Source organism: Ambystoma mexicanum, chromosome 6p (genome assembly GCF_040938575.1).
Source record: "Ambystoma mexicanum isolate Mex_15411 chromosome 6p, UKY_AmexF1_1, whole genome shotgun sequence".
NCBI classification, from domain to species: Eukaryota; Metazoa; Chordata; class Amphibia; order Caudata; family Ambystomatidae; genus Ambystoma; species Ambystoma mexicanum.
In genome coordinates, this window is record NC_090935.1 from 665,697,529 (window position 1) to 665,715,432 (window position 17,904).

A 17,904-nucleotide genomic window follows, 5' to 3' on the forward strand; every position below is an offset into this window, starting at 1 on the left:
AAACACAGGTAAGAGTGGGGGGGGAAAAGCTCACACTCTTACCAAGTGGAAATAATAAACTCCAGAAATCCAGCAAAGCTGCTGGGGGACTCGCTAGGTAAGGGAAATTAGCCATAGAATGAGAATTTTCCCTAACACTTGTACATGAAGGTGAATACTTTAAGTGGCAGAGTGATGCTGTTGGGAGGGGATTTCAATGTTGTACATGACTTGAGCAGTTCAGAGAAAGGCACCATTGACATGGTGCAAGACTATGTGAATCCTTGGTTTACACCAGTGCTTGGGCCAAAGGACCTTTTGTGAATGTGACTCCCAAGTTCTTCCCACCACCAAGCAAGTCTTATTCTATGATTGACTTCCTCTTATTTTTGTTGTTAATAGATAGTTCCCGAATTTGAGCCTTGCCTGCAGAATCGATATCTTAACATGCAGAGGTTTTCATTGATTCAGGTTTGTTGCGGGAGGTGGCACATGCCATACCCGGCGACTCCAGCCCACTTTCTTGTTATCTTGTCAGGTAAACATCATGTAGAACTAATGGAAAGGGAATAATGCTTATACATAGAGAAAAATAAGGGGTCACGTGAGGTATATTTTTCTTTTGCCATTGTTTAAAAGCGATAATGCGAGGTACAAACCTTAGCTACCTGGCAAAAAGCAAACGGCAAAGGTGTGCCCATCAACTCAAGATAGAAACTGAATTTAAAAATCTGGAACTGGCGCATGCAAATGAATGGAGTGGAAAAAAATGCTGTTTCCTTGTTTAGCGGGGCGGCTTATCGCACACTGGGATTCCTGGGAACATGGGGAAGAGTGCATGTAAGCTCCTTGCCCACCATCTGAAGAATCGATTAGAGGAAAGGCTGGTAGATGGAATTGTGGAAGAGGACGAGGCAGCCCTTCCCAAAAGTGGTAATATTTCATGTGCCTTCCGTAGAGATTTTTAATGAGGCTGTATTTGACAAATGTATGTAAATGGAAACCTGTTGGATGCATTCCTCTTTGATAGACATGCCAAGAATGGGGGATAGTGATTATTATTCATTGGAGCAGAATATTTCACAGGAGAAACAAATGTGGGCTGTCGTCTGATGAAGATTAGCAAATGCCCTGTGCTGGATGGAATAACAGTTGAATTCTAGAATCTTCGGTGAGGTATTTGGTGAAGTTTAGGAGAGTGGTGCCTTCCCTCAGAAGAGGGGCTTGCCACTTGTTCACAGTGATTTGTATCGAGCATATGGAAGGAGCCTCCTTGCATATTCTCGATACAAATTACTGTGAACGAGCGACAAGCCCATCTGTCGCCGCCAAAGAATCTATTGGATTTGACCTACCCAGTAGCTGGGAGATCACCCTAGAAACTGAAGCGACGCACCTAATCCCTACAGATTTAGTCTTGGGACCCCCCAGGTGCTTACATATGACTGGTTTCTAAGTCGGGCTGGCTTGGAAACATGGCCTTGATGTGATGGCTGGGGTGTGTGAGGAGCCAGGAATGAGACGCGGACACAGAAAACTCATAATGGTTGTTATAGACTTATATTGAAATGATAAAGCGGTTGGAAAATGCCTTGCTGTCTCTAATCTAGGTGGTATTCCCCTACCTCAACCACAACTAAGGGTCCGTCAAGATATCCGAAGCAAAAATGTCCTGTGTCTGAAATCCTATCTTGGTATTGGCATGGTTTACCTAATGCCAACTTGACCTACTCCCATTGGACTGCATCGTTTTGACCTAATTCGGTAGGTCAAATGGTACACTTTAATAAAAAAAAATGGTTGTGGGGTGAGGTAAGGGAATAGGTTGATGAGGAGGGTTGCGGGGGTCTCCCCCCTCCCATTAGGGGCGATTGCTGGGGTTTCCCTCTTCAGTAGGTTAAAAAGAAGAGTAGGTCTTAAAAATTAGGTCAAATTGGCAGTAGGTCAACAAAAGGTATAACTTCAACACAAGTTCTAAATGGATACTGTTCACAGTTCAGAAGGAATTACTCCCTTCCCCAGGACTCTTCTCCTTATAGTTCAGGAGGATAACTCTGTCCTCTTGTGTTTCTCTTCACTCCTGGAGAAATGACTCCCTTCCCAGGCCTTTTTCACATTCAATTTCAAATCTTAAAGGCATGGATATTCCTTAGAAGTCTCCTTTTAAGATAAAACAGCTTGTGTGCGAGTCTCAGACTCGTAAAACACCTGGTGTACTCCCCTGCCAGATTCTCTTCTACAATTCTTTATGGGGGCGGATCCCAGATCCGCTCTTTGCCTGGTACACTCTCCTGCCAGGACTTACAATCTTTCTCATTTAGTACAAGGGGCCATTGGCCGTCCCCAAGTTACTTTATGTCAAAGTACTGTCATAATGAAGTTTACCCTGATTCCAATGAGGATTACTCTCTTGCCACACTCTTGGCGAACAATTCACTCTTTCAGGTCTCTTTGCCTCAGTTTCAGTGTTCCCTTCACCCCTCTGGGTTCATCGACAACCCTCTGCATTCTCACTCCAATCGTACACATTCGGGTACTCTCTTCTGTATCTGCTGGACTCAAACGACTTTCCCCAGTCAGCGGCACAGAGCGATCTTGCGCCTTGCATCGGAACGAAGCCCGTCCTGGCTTCCAGTTCCCGCTGCAACGTCCTTCTTCTGCTGGCGGCTAAACGGTCAACTGGTACCGCTTCCCTATGCAGCCGGTCTGGAACTCACTGATGTGCTTCTCTGCTCGCTGGTAGTGCTCAGCCATGGCTCTCTGTCTCGGCTACTTCCTGGTCTTTCCAAGCGACACTGTCTGCTCTGCACTGCACCCTGCGTCTCTCGTCAGTCTCCAAGCCGACGCTTGGAAAAGGAAGGTCTCTCTATTTTCTCACAGCAGCCGATTCAAACTCCCGCTTCCAGGCTGGAAAGTGTCTTGGACTAATCACATTCTTAAGAACTATAGTTTACTCTCTTGCTCATTGCAGTCCTCTTCCTTGTCTCAGTGCATGTTGTTTCAGAAGGTGGAACATTTTCATGCAGTCTGTCAGCAGCTTTTTCCGGATGTTGAGGTGGGTTCTCACAATATGCCATTAGGGCATGGGGAATGGAGGGATATCCTTAGAAGGGAAGGGAAGGGTGTATACCATGTCTCATCTGATGATGCCCTTCCATCCCTCTGAGGGTCGCCTCCCCACATGTGATCCTCCACTGCATAGCCACCCCCAGGGTCAGGTTCAAGTAGCTGCTGCCGTCCCCTGGTCACATGAGGAGAGGCTACCTCCAGGAAAGGAGTGGTGACATCATCAGATTCATTACAGATGGTAGACCCAGATTATAGAGGGGATATACAAATACTACTACAGAATAACAGTAAACCTCCACATCACATTAAACTAGGGTAAAGGTTGGCCCAGGGTATGTTCCCTAGGTTTATGGAGGTTTTTGAGACTGATACCACTCTGAGAGGAACTAACGGTTTTGAAGACGCTGACCAAGAACTTAAAGCTATACTTGAAACCCTAAGATCCACCTCTAATGATGCTGACCCTGAGATTATCTGCGATTTTGGCCTTCGCTCAACATAATGACCCCATGTTAGCAGAGGCATTCCTCAGAACAATTTCTGTGGAAGACGGAAGGAGAGAAGAAAATCCTTTTTTTTTTTCTTTCTAAGATAGGGTTTACCATACCAGGGAGACCTCAGTACCGAGGGGACCCCTCGCTCTAAAATAATGGTGCCCAAGAGCCATCGGAGGATGGTGTTAGAAATCGCTGATGCCTATCTTACATCAGGACATCTGGGGACCGCCAAGACCCACAGGTAAGTTGTAAGTAGGTTCTACTGGTCAAGAGTCCAGGCTGACATTAAAGATATTGTCTTAGCATGTGCCCTGTGTCAGAAGACTGCTCCACACAACCCTCCCCCAGCTCCCTTACTGTTAGTCCCAAATATGAGCTACTGCGAATAAATGAAGACACACCAGTCATGAAACAAATGTATAACAGTTTATTATCGCTTAAGCGGACCCAGATTCATCCATGTCTGTGTACAGCCATAGAGAAGATGAGCGAAGGTATGGCGGAACAGATATGCTTCATACATTTTCGGATCACTTCAAATTTGTACCAGTTCGTGTGTTCACGGTTCCTGACCCATGAAACGTGGGCATTTTGCTATGGCAACATGTGCTTTATCGTCATCCCTCAGACAATTTACTGTCTGGGAACAGAGCAGAGCGGAGTGTAGGAGTATATCTTGTTCCTAGCATAAGGTAACATTCCTCGCGCCACTTTATCTATATGTTGCTTGTAACTAAAAGGTTGGTCTGCATTTCAACTCGGTAGTTCAGGCTTTCACAAATACACATGGCATGAATTGTGCTCCTTTTAATCCATCTAGTCGCACAATTAGCCTCGAAGTCAGGAAGACAGGAAGGTATGTTAACTACTTACTATCTACGTTAGTGCCAGCTTTTCAAGGCCCTAAATTAAAGACAATGTGCTCAGCATTTCTCGCATTTCTGTGCAAAGACCTGTTAAGAGCTTTCCAAGCTGTAAACCTTCACCGTATATGGAGGGAAAACCCGAAAAGTGAGCAAAAAAGCCAAGATGAAGTTTTGATGGCGCGATTCAATGTGTGCCCTTAGGCCAACACAACATAATACAGAACGTATGTACTTTTACAAACTCTCCTTTCGGCCTAAGCCAACACATTGAGGTCATATATCATCATCAGACTCGTATATATCGATTGCCTTAAACTGTTTGATCGCAACATCCTGCATGATCAAGGCATTAGTCAAATTGACAGGACGATGAGGGCCAGGTTTCAATTTCATCAGAGATCTGGAACAGCAATTACCTAGCAAAGAACCTAGAACAGGCAAGCATTGTATAAAACAGCAGAACAGGATGACCCTGATAATAGCCTGTGCTGAGAATATTTTCCAACCCCAAGTCCTAAGCATGTTCCAAGCCCATGTTCCAATGTCCCAATCCCCTTCAGCAACATGAACTTCAGAGCCCAGTGTATGTAACCTTTTGACAGCTTGAAACACAGTGGGGGAGAGTCGGGTACGTAGACACAACATGCAGACCCGACTATTTTGCATACACCACCACACTCAGCTAACATGACGTCTAAAACCATTCTATTCTGAAGAGCAACTAACCTAATGGCTCTATGTTCCAATCTCATGTTAAGCAGTATGTCAGTTGTTTCATTGATAGTGTTCTCTAACACTCTAGCCAATCTTCTAATATCTCTTGAGTTTAGTATTTCACCCCAAAAAGGAACCATGTATTTTGGTACATCCACTAGTATCCGAAGAGAGGCGGCATCATCGATTCCTCTCCTAGGGCGATGTTTCAGTATTTCTGCAGTGGATGTGACATAAACACCTGGCAACAGTATCCCTAGATAACAGGTTCCTTTCCATTCTTTAGGTAACCATGGATAAGCTTCCTTGTCAAAGACAATGTAAATGGATCCCCCAATGTATAAGGGCCTATTCTCGTTTACCAAAAGTGCAGTGTTGATACATTTGTCATACGTGCCCATATACCGGGAACCTTGTTTACGTATTTATTTATTACATTTATAAAGCGCTCACACAGCCCGCAGGCATCGGGGCGCTGTTACAGGAATTGTTTGTTTTTCTTAGTTGCGTGATTGTGTTTTTTTTTTTTGTCTTAGTTATGTATTTATAACGTGCTTAAACACCCAGAGGTTTCTAAGCGCGGACCCGGGGATCGAACCTGTTGTTGCTTTCGTGTCATCTTGCTTCCAAGACGCGCACGCTGAGCTATCCTCCAGGGACACGTAAATTGAATAGTACTGTCAGGATCATGATTAATGGTGTACGATGGTGGAATCTCTTCCCTATTTCCTACTGGTGACATTCGAAATGAGATCCTAGATTGATGGGGTCTAGAATTCCTATCCGTATTTTTGGTGGACGCAGTATTGGTCATGCTTTTATTTGCAAAGGCAGAACATCCTAGGGTAACAGGACTAGTCGGTCAAATTCATGAATGTTTCTCCCATCGAAATTACCAGTGGCACTATCGTTCCATTTCCCAATGAATAGAGCTCTAAACTGTGATTAGCAAGAAGTTGATAGTGGAAGTGGATATATGTACAAACCTAACCCTTTCTCACCGTGTTGTAGTAGATGAGAACATACCCAGCAGTTAGTTTTGTTCAGAATCGCATCATTGAGTATTCATGATCTTTGTGAGTGTGTTGTTAGGATACCCTTCTCTGTTTTCGAGATCAAGTGGACGAAGAGTATGCAAGTGTACATAGAAAGGAGACAAAGTTGTTGCACTTACAGTAGGCAGTAATATACTAGGTGGATGTGAGCTCTCCAGATACCATAACACAGGTATCAATGTTATTACTATACATGCTACAATTGCTATTATTATAAACTTGTCCCTAGTGGACCATAGCCCTCTTGATATGGGCTCTCGAGTGGTGATATTTTCCATGTCCTCATTTCTACGTGCCCCAAATATAGGCATAGTTTTTAGTGTCCGTTAAGAAGCCTCACTGAAACAGGCTCTTTAAGTTCATCTGTGGGAGGCACTTGACCACGTGGCCGATCTTGCTTGTAGTCTTCTTACCCTGCCCCCTCTGTAATTCCTTGAAGCGTCTTTAGGGGGATTGGAGGGAAGGTCGTTTGTTTCTTGTGGATGCAGTAATCATACTACACTCTCCTATTCTACAAAATGTCATACCCTAGCTGTTTCCGTGGTCGTAGATTTGTACCTTTTTGCTCCAGGTACAGAGTGGTCCGTGAACAAGGATCAGCATCTGAAGAAAGTGATGAATTCTCAAGTTGTTTGGGCTCGAAATTATGCTCAGGATCAGAATGGATGCTGTCACTTAAAGGCACACACTTGGTTTCAAGATCATCAACCCCCTCCTTTACCCACTTTTCGTAGGGCAAAGGCAAGGGCACTAATTTAAGGTGCGCTGCATGAATACAATGCTTCTTTCCTTCGACTTAGACAGCCGTCTGAGTAGCCAGCAGCACCTAATAGGGACACTTCCAGCGAGCTGCAAGACTCGATTTTTCTTTTAAAGTCCTTGGTCAGCACAAAGTCACCAGGTCAAATGCAGTGACCAGTTCCCACGTATTTTTCGGGCAAAGCTGCTTGAACCTGTTGGTGAATCAAATGCAGGTTTTGAGTCCATTGGTTACAATAATTTTATAACGGGTACTCAATGTCAGACAGCTTTTTAGGTCTAGGTGCGTTCCATATATTAGCAGGTCTCCCCATTACTATTGCATAGGGAGAAAGCCCCGTTCTTGTCTGGGCAGCAGTTCTCATGGACAGTAATGCTAAAGGTAAGGCGTCGGGCCATTTCAATTTGCTATGTGCACACACCTTTGCTAGTTTGTTCTTAAGGATACCGTTATGGCGCTCAACTAAACCGGCACTCTGAGGATGTCTCGCGGAATGAAATAGTTTATCAATCTGTAGCGCCTTGCATACCTGTAATATGACGCCGGCTATAAACTGAGGTCCATTGTCTGACCAAATTACTTTGGGTAACCCGAATCTAGGGAAGTACACTTTCAGCATTACTTTTGCAGTGGATATGGTAGGGTTATTCTTCAAAGGGAACGTCTCAACCCATTTACTGAATGCACATATTACTACTAACACATTTGTAGTTCTTTCATAGCTCCAGCACAATGAAATCAAAGTGAATCACTTTGAATGACATTGAGGGAGGTCCGAAATTACCTTTAGGTGCTGGTGTTCCCTTACCAATGTTGTGTCATAAACAAATCATGCAGTTCAGAACTAGTCGTTCTGCGACTTTGGGAATGTTGTCATTATTCCATACCGGGTCTAGATGTTTACAAATACTCTTCGCACCAATGTGGGCTGGCCCATGTGCCATCGTAACTACTGCTGTTGCATATGCGTTCAGCAGCATCCACCTCTGTTTCTCGTGGTCAACCCAACAACCCTCATTATCCAACACTGCAGGTCCAGAACCCCAAAGTTCATTCTCCTCTTTTGTGGCTTCAGCCTGAATTTCCTTCACACTGCTGATACCCTCCTCCATCATTCCAATTTCAGCAACCCACCTAGCAGAATCCAACACATACATTTTAAATTCTGGGTCAGTGGCAGTTTGTTTTGCTATTTTGTCTGCAAATGCATTTCCTTTCCCAATGTCATCGGTCACCCTCTGGTGTGCTGCGCATTTCATTATTGCTAGTTGTTTAGGAAGAGCCAGTGCGAATAACAGTTGCCCTATTAAGGGACCATGTTGAATCTTCGTACCATGAGATGTTAAAAATCCCCTTTCAGCCCATAATCTCCAAAAGTTGTGAGCTACTCCAAAGGCGTACTGACTATCAGTATAAACATTTACATTAAGCCTTTGGGATATTTCACAAGCCCTAGTCAAGGCGACTATCCCTGCAGCCTGGACAGAGTTGTGAAGAATTTTCCTGCTTTCGATAATGGTGTCTAAGGTGGTGATTGCATAGGCAGCAGTAGAAGTGCCATCAGGCAGTGTAAAACAAGAAGTATCACAAAATAGCCCTCCAACAGGGGATCTCAATGGTGTATCATTCAAATCAATTCTGCCTTTGGTATCCTGCTCAGTGACATAGTCAGTCATGGGATGCGTCGTTAGTGCAGTCCTCATTCAGAGGAGGCAAAAGTTCAGCCGGATTCAAAGAGCAGCATCTGTTAATTTTGATTTCAGGTGCAAATTGGATCAACTCGTACCTCGTGAGTCGGGCAGATGAGATGCTCTGTTTGAGTTCTATTTAACAGAACCTCTACTGAGTGAGGTACCATCACGGTTAAAGAGTGACCCAAAACCATGCCTTCACTTTTGGTACACTGAGGCGGCGGCAGCAGCAGCTGCAGCCCTAAGACATTTTGGCAAAGCGCATGGACCAGGGTCTAACGTGGAGGAAAAATGGCTGCATGGTCTGTTTCTTCCTCCATGTTCCTGTGTCAAAACAGCTAAAGCGCATCAGTTTCTTTCATGCACGAAGAGGATGAACTCCTTATTATAATTTGGTGTGCCCAATACTGCTGCGGAACATAATGCTGTTTTAAGCAGATCAAAAGCTTCCTGACAATCCGTATTCCAAGGCAGCATTAAAGCTATATACTTCCTTGTCAATGCCAACATTGGCTTAATCAAAAGTGAAAAATTCAGAATCCATTGTCTGCAATATGAAGCCATTCCAATAAAAGCCCTAACCTCTTTCTGCGTATTTGGTACAGTCATGCCAGAGATGCGTTGTATCCTTTCAGGCACAAGGCGCCTACCCTCCATCGACAGGAGATGGTGACCTCCTGTTGACAATATTGGAACTTTTTCAAAGACGCCTTATGACCATGGTCAGCTAGATGCCTCAACAATAATATAGTACCCTCCTTGAAAGCGCTCTCTGAATCTGCAGCAATAAGCAGGTCATCAATTTACTGTATCAGTGTGCAAATGTAAGGCAAATCAAGCATATCGAGTTGTTCCTTAACGGCCCTGCTGTATATGCTAGGACTCTCGGTGTACCCTTGCGGTAAGTGAAAGATGGTGGTTATGTTGGGGACAATGGAAAACTGTGGTGCTACTACCTTGTTCATCGCACGAAGATCAATAACAAAATGATAGGGTAATGCATTGTCACCTTTCTTCTAAAAAGGCAAGACAGGACTATTGCATGTGCTACCAGAAATCTCTTCAATAACACCTTGATGCATTAAATTGGAAACAATACTTTTAAGTGCTTGTTCACCCTCAACAGAAACTTTATACTGCGGAATGCATGGTAACGTAATACTGGATTTTAACACTACGCGCACTGGTTCGACATCTAGTATCCCTACATCGTTGTTGTTTACCGTGCATAAATGCGTAGGCACCTGGTACAATTCACTCGCTAAAGGCAAAGCAATGAATAGTGAGGTGGAATTCAGCTGGGGAGAAATAGTTAAGTAAACACCATCTGGTGAACAGTAAATTACTGCATGCAATTTCTTCAACAAATTTAACCCCATCAGCATTTCACCGCATTTTGTAGTCAATAGAAATGGACATGAGTCAGTTAATGGTCCCAAAGCTATTGGCACCAGTCGAAAAACCAAACTCGCTACTGGAGTACCTGAAAACCCTACTGATACATTATTCTGCCCTGACAGGGGAATATCTGTAACCCGCAGATGGTCAATGGAGCACTTCTGAGCTCCTGTGTCCACCAAATAAGTTTGCGCTCTATCCCTGACTTTCATTTCTACATAGGGTCCTTTCTGATCTGCAAGGATAGGAGTAGGTTCTAGACCCTGCTTCGGGCTGTCCTAGCGAAATAAAACAATGTTGGATGTAAAGTTTTCAGTAAAATAAATATGTATCGTGTTGTCAAAACTGATCGCGTTCCCAGTGTTCTGTTGCTGCCCCCCCGATTACCCGTATTATCACGTTGTTGGTTTTGAGCAAACTGATTCCTATTCGGTCCTTGCATGCCATTGCGTGCTCTCGGTTTTCTACTGAGCATACCATTCGCTCTCTACTGGAGGATCGGACACTGTGCCCTTTAGTGGCCCTCTTGCTTACAATAGGCACATTGGTTCAATTAACAGGCCCTATATGTGGGATGAACTGTCCTCTCGGTTGCATGTTTCCTCCCCGCGATCCTCTTGCAATTTGCTCCAAAAGCACCCTTGTTTTTAAGTCCACCTTTTTCTTCTCAAACTTCTCCTTTTCATTGTTTACTCTGTTCTCATAATACTGAGCCATATGGAGAACTTGAGATTGAGACTGCCATGCACTTTCAGAGGCAGTGATCTGCGACTGAATGTCAGGCAATAACCCTCGTACAAACTTGTCAACAATCTCTATCCTGGTTCCGTACGCAAATCCTGGCCACTGAAAGCTGAAAATACCTGTTCAAACCGGTTAAAATACTCGGTTGCTCTGTCTTCCCTTGCATGCACGCGGTTAATTTATCCCAAATTATTCTTTTTTCAGACACCTGAGTCTTGAGTTTAGTCACAATGTGGTTCGGTAACATTAATATGCCCTGAGGAGGCTTCTCCCCAGCTTTTCTAGACCCATCGGCTAGTTCCAATGCAGCCCAAGTATCGCCCATAGCAGGTTGATCGTCTGCTGTCCTAATCTGCTTCCATAAATCTGACGGCAAAATCACTGAAAATAATAAGTCGATGTCACCTAAAGTGAAAACCGAATAATTTAAAACGGATTCTATTTCTTTGTAGAAGCCCAAATGATTTTTCCTAATATCTGGGATAGACGGCTTGAGGGCATTTACTTCCTGCCACGAGAATGGAACATGAACAAATTGCCAAATATAGTTGTGGCAAGTGCGCCGTCGATGCCAGGTATCTCTACATTAGGCACAAGAGTAGAAGGAACCTCTCTCATGGGTAGCTGTGTAGTGGGAAACTCTGATTGTTTATTAAGGAGTAAAGCCAAGTCGAGAGACAATGAGGTTGGTGCCATGTCAGCCGAAAACACGTGTTTATATATTCATAATATCAGCGGGACAACACAACTTCTTTTTTAAGCGTTCATCCTGTAAATATTCAACCATAACTTGTAATACCATTCTTTGCATAGGAGAAGAATATTGGCTAAATGTGTCATGAATATAAATAGGTGAAATGGAAGCATCTGAGATCCATCTAAGAGCGTCCATCGTGCATATGTGCATTTTTTCACCAACAGTTATTGGTGCAGGAAGAAATCTCTTCTGCACATACAATGTTTGTTGTGTACCTTTGTCCAATTCTATTTGGTGTAGGTGGTCTAGTTCTCGTTTAAAGAAAAAATATTTTGACATCTGTTCGCACACTTTCAGTGTGGTATCCCTAGTTCAAGACAAGAAAATTAAATCCTGCAATTCCTGTGGAACAGCAAAGTCAGATTACCCCAAATCTCAGCTAGGTATAGCCCCATTTGTTCTAGTATTACCTTCTGTTCAGAGATACCCCCATGGTCTGCTAGAAAGCCCGAAGCGGCTGCTTCATCACCCTCTTCTATATATCTTTCTGCCCATTTCCGCAACTCCTTCTTACGTGTAGGAGATATCGTGCTACGAGTTACAATTCTCTGATCGCTAGGGATATTCACATGCTCCAAAAGTTGAGTAGTAGAAGTAGTCGGTAGTGAAAGTAGGAGTAAGTCGTGTGCACTAGGAGGCAAAGGAAAATCATCAGAGTGTGAGGCTGGTACAGGTAATGGTGGCTCTGCTTGCGTTTGTGGTGGTAAGTATAGAGGCGGTGCGGTAGGGGATGTTCGTCTTTCATTCAGTAATTTATCAACTGATCAGATGCATGCAATTCTTTTGAAGGGTATATTTTCTGCTCTTCTAATTGGATCCCCCATCCATAGTCCTAGGAGCTTCTTGTTTCTGTTAGTCATGCGCCAAAGCTTTCCCAGCTTGAGTAAGTGCCTATGTGCATATATCATTGGGTGGCTTCCTTCAGCCAATCCCTAACAGTGTCAAAGGCAGCAGGCCTTGCTTTTTTGCTCAACAATACGCACTCTAGGTGCTGTATTCTAGCCATTTCAGAACTTCCCAACTTTGGCCTTTGAAGTTCTGCTTAATGTCTGGTCTGACGATGGCAAATATTATTAAACACTATAGCTCCTAAACCAAATTTCAAATACATGCCGTAAACCGGCGACCCTTTCGGTGGCGCCGGTTGGCTATGTTCCAAACCATTCGGTTGTCTTCTCCTGTAACAAAGCGTTGCCCAGCAAGTTGACAACTTACCAAAACCAGGCACACTTTCAGAAAAACAGGTATTACCTGGTCAATATACTGTGCAGAATATTTGGCTATCAAAACAAATATCAAATACTGTCAGTTTGAAACCGACTCTCCTCATTCAAATTTCCCCATCAAATGGAACAAACCCATGTCGTGCCTGGCGGTCTTCCCAAAAACGAAAAAGTCGATGCATATGTTCCGGAGCTCTCGCCGTGACGACCTCTGGGTGAAGTGGCGAACGTAAATGGTAGTCTGCGAGGAAGCACATCTCTAGGTGCAGGGGCCCCCGATACTCACTGGTCTCGATTCGTTCACTCCGTCCTCAGAAATCGCGATGGGTTGTCATCGGTAGATGCTCCGAGTACCATCTGTAAGTCCCAAATATGAGCTACTTTGAATAAATGAATACACACCAGTCACAAAACAAATATATAACAGTTTATTATCGCTTAAGTGGACCCAGATTCATCCATGTCTGTGTACAGCTGTAGAGAGATGAGCGAAGGTATGGGGGAACAGATATGCTTTATACATTTTCGGATCACTTCAAATTCGTACCAGTTCATCATGTGTTCATGGTACATGACCCGTGAAATGTTGGCATTTTACTATGGCAACATGTGCTTCACCGTCATCCCTCAGACAATTTACTGTTTGGGAACAGAGCAGAACGGGGAGTATATCTATCTTGTTCCTCGCACAAGGTAACATTCCTCGTGCCCCTTTATCTATATGTTGCTTTTAACTAAAAGGTCAGTCTGCATTTCGACTCGGTAGTTCAGACTTTCAGGAATACACATGGCATGAATTGTGCTCCTTTTAATCATCTAGTCACACAATTAGCCTTGGAGAGTCAGGAAGACAGGAAGGCACGTAAACTACTAATGTTTGTACCAGCTCTTTAAGGCCCCAAGATAAAGACAAAAAATGTGCTCAGCGTTTCTCACATTTCTATGCAAAGACCCGTTAAGAGCTTTCCAAGCTGTGAACCTTCACCGTATGTGGAGTGAAAACCCGAAAAGTGAGCAAAATGGCCAAGATGAAGTTCGAATGGCACGATTCAATGTGTGCACTTAGGCCAATGCAACATAATACTGAACAGATGTACTGTTACATTACAACTCCTCCCAATTATTGATGTGCCATTCTCCCGTATTGGGATGGATATCGTGGGACCATTAGAACCTTCAAAAATTGGTAACTGATGTATATTATTGATATATTGGATTATGCCACCTGATATCATGAAGCCTTCCCCAAAGTGAAACAACACCTCGCAATAGATACTCAAACATCTCATTCCATTTCTATCCCTGGTAGGTTTCCCAAAAGAGATCCCCACAGCTCAAGTGACAGCATTCATGAGTCGGTTAATGGGCGAAGTAAAGCAAATTCTTCATATTAAAAGTCAGGGCGTCTGTATATCATCCTCAGACGGATGGTCTAGTAGAATGCTTTAACAAAACATTAGAGGTGTTCTTAAGAAGTTGCTCAAAGCCGACGCGAGGAATTGGGATACCATGATTCCCTGGTCTTGATTAGCTATCCGAAAAGCTGCCCAGGCCTTTGTCTTTCACCTTTTGAAAACCCTTTGGATGAGACCAACAAGATGTTTTGGACATGTTGAGAGAGTCCTAGGTGGAAAGGGAGGAGGCCATATTACCATTGTCTCAAACTGCTGAGCATCTGAAAATGCATGACTGTAGTAAGATCCGTAGTCCATTCTCATCTGAGTAAATCACAAGAACTACAGAAAATGAACAACGGTAAAAAGGCTGTCACTCAATCCTTTTCTATTGGCCAGAAGGTCCTTGTGGTACTTCCCACCTCAGAGCATAAAATGCTTTTCCGTTGGCACAGGCTCTATGACGTTTTAGAAACAAACTTGCCTTCGTAATTACTGTTTCTCCCAGCCTGACAAAACCCAGATTAACCACATCTACCTTTTTAAGAGTGCAGGGAAAATCCTGTTGTATCCACATAATTGGTAATGGCTAGCCTACTGTCTGAAGAAATGGGAGCGTTCAGGAAGCAAGACGACACGGAGCAACACAGGTTCGATCCTCGGGTCCATGCTTAGAAACCTATGGGTATTAAGCACGTCATAAATAACCTATCATATCATATCAATCGAATACCAACTGACCTACCCCAATCCCAAAAGCAAGACATCCAGGACCTGTTAGAGCAGTTTGTGAATATCTTTAGCTGTAAACCTGGAAGGGTGAAAGGAGTCTTCCATCATATCAGCACTCCCCCAGGTAAAGTCATGAGTCTAAGACCCTACAGGATCCCGCAGGTGCGCAAGGAAATAGTTTGGCAGGAGGTGGAGAAAATGCTGGCCACAAATATAATAGAACCTTCTCAAAGTCCCTGGTCCGCGCCAATAGTCCTGGTGGCAAAACTTGATAAATCGTGGAGGTTTTATGTAGATTTCTGAAAGTTAAATGCGGTGTCCCAATTCGACAATTATTACATGCCTAGGATTGATGACCTTATTGATCGACTGAACTCCACCTTATAACTCTCCCAGGATTGATCTGACCAAAGCCTATTGGTAGGTACCATTAAATCGAGAAGACAAAGAGAAAAACTGCCTTTTTCACTCTTGTAGGATTATTTCAGTTTAAATGTCCTACCATTTGGGCTTCACGGTGCCCCTGCGACATTCCAAAGACTAATGGCCAGGTTCTACGTCAATATTACAGTTTTTGTGGGGACTACTTGGACGACATAGTCATACACAGTAAGTCTTGGCGAGAACATGCGTTTCATCTTTGGGATCACGCGAGCCCTAAGAAAAACAGATCTTACAGCCAATCCTAAGAAGTGCCATCTAGCTCAATCAACTGTTAAAAATCTAGGTTTCTTTGTGGGTAACAGGCTTGCCCACCCCAAACTGAAAAGATTAAACCTGTACAGGAAACCTGTTCCAAAAACAAAACTGGATTTAAGAGCTTTCCTGGGCATAGTTGGTTATTACCGGAGATGTATACCCAATTATTCCACCATTACCTCCTGTCTGACTGACAAATTAAAACAAGATAGAGCCTCATTAAGTGAAAGGTGTCCAGAAGATCAGACATGCCTTGATACCCTATAATCCATCATTTTCAGTGAGCTTGTGTTAAGTGTCCAACCTTAACAAGGAGTTTATCCTCCAAACCGATGCTTCTAATTTGCTTTGCGGGGTAGTATTATCCCAGCAATATGATGGTATAGAGCATCTTGTGCTTTCCTAGAGAAATAAACTACATGACCATCAAGTTGGAGCCATTAGCCATAAAGTGGGCTATAGGTTACCCTGAAGTATGTATTACCTTACAGGTAGGCAATTCAGGTTAGTCCCCTTACCTGGCTAAGCCTGCGAAAGAACACAAACCCAAGAAAGAATAATGCTCTGGGAACGTACATCAACTCAAGCATAAGCGATGAACCCATGGTAAACAAAACGTTAAGCAAGTGTTAACTGACGGCACAAGCCGCCACAATACAAAAAAATATGGGAAATGTTCATACAGGCCTGTTATTAATTTCTATAAGAACAAGGTGGTACCAGCATTAATCTTCAGCGCAGAAAGCATGTTTAGCTGTTCAAATCAAATTTGGTCCTGGTGCCAAGCCATGTTTTGGAAGCAAATACTCCAAATCCCCCAAGCATGCCCAACAGCCTGTATCCTATATGAAGTGAGCATGGCAACCCTGAATGCGAGAATAACGTGGAATATGCTAACGCTATTCAGCAAAACTATCGAAATTTTGTCTCCCCAATTTGAATTAATGGTTGAGCACGAAGCAAAGAGGAGCCAACCGATACTCCAAAAATGGCGACAAACATGTAGAGAGATCCTACTTTACATAGGGACAGGTGAAAAGACTCTGACAACCAATCTGGACGCTGTAAAAAATAAATGATTCCAACTTGATTGGATTGAAACAGCTGGGAAGAGACGCACATCCAAATGCATGGAAAACACACCTTTTGAAGCAAAGAGCCTCAACAGTATATCACAATATATGGAAGTTTTCCCTCGTCTCAACTTGCTCAGACTGGACGTGCGAAAAATGGCAGAACGCACGGATGAGTTGGAGAAAGAAGTGACCATAAACACGACGGCCCGGACCTCTCACGCCTCGGAGATCCACATCCTGAGGCAGCGGGTGAGCAACTTGGAGAACAGGGCAGAGGAGGCAGAAGGGCGCGCCCGAAGGAACAATGTGCGCATAGTGGGCCCTCCGGAGGGGGAAGAAGGCCTTAACCCGAGGGACTTTGTTGAAAATATGCTGCTGCAGAAAATGGAGTTGGGGTCTTCACGCAAGGCTTCGCGGTGGAGAGAGCAAGTGGAGCGCTCACAAGGAAAGCCCCCCCCTCCTCTGTGACCCCCCAGAGACCGATCATTTCCAAGATTTTGAACTACCGGGACAGAGAGAACATACTGGAATATTCGCGGAAGGCGGGCAACATACAAAGAGCCTCCGCGACCATCTCGGCATATCCCAACTATACACTCCAAGTGCAGAGGCGAAGGCTGAACTACGGGACGGCTGCATAGGAGATTGCGTGAGGCGGGGATGCGTTACATGCTGATGTACCCAGCCAAGCTGAAGGTGATCCACAAATCCAAAACTTTTTTTTTCCGAGAGTCCGGAGGATGCGACAGTATGGTTGGACAGCCAAAATTGCCCGGAGGGAGCAGACAGCTGGAAGAAGGATGATACGGACAAGTGATGCCTGATCCCGAGACTGAGGTGCTGCACATATTATGACTCTGGGACTTGATTGTAATACAGTGTAGAGATGTGCTGATTCTCAGGGGCGTCAAATTCTAATGTGATGAGAATGCACAACGAATCATGGAATTAACAGGAGACAAGTAAGGAGCACTCTTAACCCCAATAGTTAGCACGTTATTGGTAACACCCTGCCGGGTTCCTGACCTCGGCATTTCGAGGTGGGACCAAACGTAGCTGGGCATTAGTTGGGGCATGGTTGGGGGTGGGTGAAAGGGGAAGTGTGCAGTGGGGAACAGTTGAGTTGGGGGAGGTGGGCGGGTTAGTTGGGGAGTTTAAGTTGGGGAGGGAGGGATACGAGCCCAATTCCATGCTGATCGGGACTGGCACAGTGACCCGGGAAGGGGGGAGGCGGTACATACCTTGCATGG

The 17,904-nt window shown here is 44.2% G+C and overlaps 1 protein-coding gene across 4 annotated transcripts in view; it reads left to right on the forward strand.

Moving 5' to 3' along the window:
* MSH3 (mutS homolog 3) overlaps positions 1 to 17,904 on the forward strand; it is a 2,767,116-nt gene that overhangs the window by 178,504 nt on the left and 2,570,708 nt on the right. The gene's annotated exons all lie outside the window — the stretch shown is intronic.